This window comes from Triticum dicoccoides, chromosome 5B (genome assembly GCF_002162155.2).
Source record: "Triticum dicoccoides isolate Atlit2015 ecotype Zavitan chromosome 5B, WEW_v2.0, whole genome shotgun sequence".
In the NCBI taxonomy this organism is placed as follows: domain Eukaryota; kingdom Viridiplantae; phylum Streptophyta; class Magnoliopsida; order Poales; family Poaceae; genus Triticum; species Triticum dicoccoides.
This window is the reverse complement of record NC_041389.1, coordinates 689,651,445-689,654,952: the sequence shown is the minus strand read 5'-3', so window position 1 is coordinate 689,654,952 and position 3,508 is coordinate 689,651,445. Positions and strand designations below refer to the sequence as shown.

The window sequence follows — 3,508 nt, the reverse complement described above, 5'->3', positions numbered from 1 at the left end:
TTGTCGGCAACCATCAAGATGTCTAGCAGAATAGCAGGCTCAGCTGTTCTTAACTTTCCACAGTACATAAATCTCAAAAGGTCCATAAGGGCATTTTCCTCTGTTCCAAGTAGAATGCAAACAAAAAATATGTAAATATGATTATTGACTTTTGGTAATAAGGAAAACTATAGGTAGGGTATAGACAAAATATCCATTGGGTAAATAAAATAAAAAAAGTGAAATAAGAATAACCATTATCAAAAGTAATCAATGTTTTAGTTTCAAAAATACAGAAAATAATACAAATCACAGTAATAATTAGAAACAATTATAAGAGGAAGAATGTCACATTTGAGTAATCACACATTACCTGAATCAGCGATCTCAAGTGTTGCATCTGTCTGCTCAGATTCTTTCATGCCATTTGAGAAAAGCTAAGAATTATGAAGCTTATTAGAAACCATGAACTGGTTATAGAATAAATGTATTTAAAAAGGTTTTAAGAATTACCTTGTGAAAGAAGCTACTACTTGCAGAAAGAATCACTGAACTTACATTCATTGTCCTTACTCGTAAAACTTGTGTACCTAGCATGGTTGACGAAGAGAAAATACCAAGATAAAAGAAATAAAGGTTAAACATGGAAAGTAGAAGATACAGGGAGAATCACATAAGCAAGTTCTTTGGTGTTCAAATTCTTGGAACACGGTTCTATCATGGGTGCAGATTCATTATAAATAACTCATCAGCAATATATATGGCAAAAAATATAAAATAAAATCACAAAAACTGAATGCACCGACAGCTGCATCCAACAATAGAGGCATGCTCGTAGCTCACTCAGCAGTCATAAATGATTTCATGTTCAAGTAAAAAACATCCCACCAAATTTTTATAGTGTGTCCAATTAGTGAGTGCATTCTATGTGATTTAATAGCAGAAACCAGGTCAACCAGTCAACTATCTAAAAATGGAAGCTATCAGGTATTTGTACTACTTAAAAAGTAAGCACTCATCAAGCAAGGGCCAACGATATAATCTAAAACATTTCAACACGTAGAAAGAACAGAGATGAGCAAGAAAAAGGCAGACCAATGTTAACCTTAATGATTAAATGTTTAACATGGAACATGGTTGTGGAGACCGTAGAATTCTAAAGATTTAGGAGCCCCTCCCTCCTCTCCAAATATATGCAAGCTAGGGCATATTTGCACATATTATCAACACTTAAAAAAGGACAAAGTCATGAAACAGTCCATTCATCTTTCCAAATACACACCCATTATGTCAGTAACAATTTTTATACTCCCTCCGGTTCATATTAATTGTCGCTGATTTAGTACAACTTACAAATTTGGGCGGAGGGAGTAATAGAAGTTTCTTCCTTCTTTTTTCTTCATTTGGAAACATAACAATTGACAGATTTGACGTATGGACAGCGTATAATCTGCTAACTACTTTTCCTCGATAAATTTGAGCCCGATTCTGTGAACCAAGTTTTCAGTGTCAGAGAACTATTGCATTTACACCACATCGATCAGCTCAGGCACAAAACTTGCAGATCCGCCTCCTTTTACAAATCGATTGCAACTTTTTACCAGAGAAACGTACGATTACAAACAGGCATTGCACTGTACGCACCTTTCTGCGCGCGGTGGCTTGCCGGTTCGGTGAGGGGTCCTCCCGCGACTTCACCGTTGGCGACGATCGCTATCCGCAGCACCTTGTCGGAGAAGCGCTCTGAGTCGAACGCGAACCCGAAGTTTGGGGCCCAGCTCCCGCGTGAGAGCTCAATGTCCATCCCCGCCTCCGCCTCCGCCTCCGCCTCCGCTGCCGCCACCGGCATCGTCGACCCTTGAGCGCCAGCCATCTGCCCCGCCGCGTGTGGGAGAGGGAGGACGCGGCGGCCGTAAACCCTAGCTTCGCGGTCGTAGTGGGCTAGTGGCTTCTTTCGGGACTCCGTGGTGGGGTTACTTTGAGCTTTTGGAAACCCCGCGAACTATTTTTTTTCCCCTTGGAGGAGTCCAACATTTGCCAAGAGGACCCTGTGAAGCGGCCGAATTGCAAACACGTCAACGTAGTGCTACAGAATTTCTTAAACTCTCAATATAATGTTTTTTATTATGCATGGTTTCAAGAAAAATGGTCCATGTAGTCCCGGATCATTTTTCGCTTTTTGCTCATCTTATCAACTCTAGCCAGCAAGGACTGTCAAGACATGCATAGAGGTAAAGGAGTCGTCGAGAAGAGGGGAGTAGAGCGAGGTCACTAGGTAGAAGGGAGGAGTACGAGGTGAGACACATTTGGTACTTGAGTAGACATGTCTTGCCATGATGTGCGATGAAACTGGATGTCGTTGCTATGCCCGACACCTAGGTGATCGCGATGGCATGGCCTACCACGATGGCGAGTCTGCCTCCCGAGATGGCCTTTTATCATTGCTTCGTTTCTTCAATCGCGGTTGAGGGCTCCGATGACTTCAAGCCATGCTTCTTTTTCTATAGCTACTAGTCGCTTCACAGTTTCTCTCTACTGCCTAACTTCATAAGTTTATTTCCCTTAAAACTCCGGGTTAAGATCAAACTTAGATTTACATCCTACGACATGATAGAATATCTCGTATCAATTAATTTTACCAAGAGAAGCGCAAAAAATGTAACGCTTTAGTGGTGCTACCATGTGTTGGTTGTGCAGTAGCAAGACAAGGCTTCGTAGCACTAGAATTTGACTTCTCCAGACGAATGTTTTTCAGATAGCAAATTAGCAACGGATGAGGCTAGAAACAATACATTTTTTCAAAATAAAGTGTATATTACGCCTGGGCTTACACATCAGAGACCAGGGCACCAAGTTTCAACAAGCTAGGGTAAAGTGCCAGATCAAACGCACAACATAGCAGATCGATAGTAGCATTTAGCAGAGACATCAGCAAAATAAGTTCCATGAGAAGGCATATCTTCATGGAATCCACTAATAGTTACTCCCTCCAATCCAAAAAGGTGTTGTGGCTTTAGTTCTGAACTAAAGCCACAACACTTTTTTGGATCGGAGGGAGTAGTTTTTAGCATAAATAGCCAAATACTCCCTCCGTTCCCAAATATAACTGACTACATATGGAGCAAAATGAGTGAATCTACATTCTAAAATATGTCTATATACATCCGTAGGTTGTAGTCCATTTAAAATGTCTAAAAAGATTTATATTTAGGAACGAAGGGAGTATATTGCAAGCCAAGCGCTGCAAGAGAACGACCCAGCTACAAAACCATAGCCGCACCATGCATCCAAGAAAAGGAACGGCAAACATACGTACAAATCCTACTACAACTGCAGGGACAAGGGACCAAAGCATAGCAGAAAACGGCATATAGTAGCAATATCTTGACATCGACAAAAACGTGGTCATGAAGAAGCAGATAACTCATTTCAGATTTAAAAAAAAAACTCATTCAAGATCAATCCATGATCTTCTCAGCATCAAGCCTACAACTTTTAGTGTAAGAGCCCAAGGAATAAGATATCAAGT

The 3,508-nt window shown here is 40.7% G+C and overlaps 1 pseudogene; it reads right to left on the bottom strand.

Moving 5' to 3' along the window:
- Positions 1-591, bottom strand: part of LOC119306674 — a 4,552-nt pseudogene extending 3,961 nt beyond the window's left edge.
- Positions 592-3,508: the final 2,917 nt, after the last annotated feature.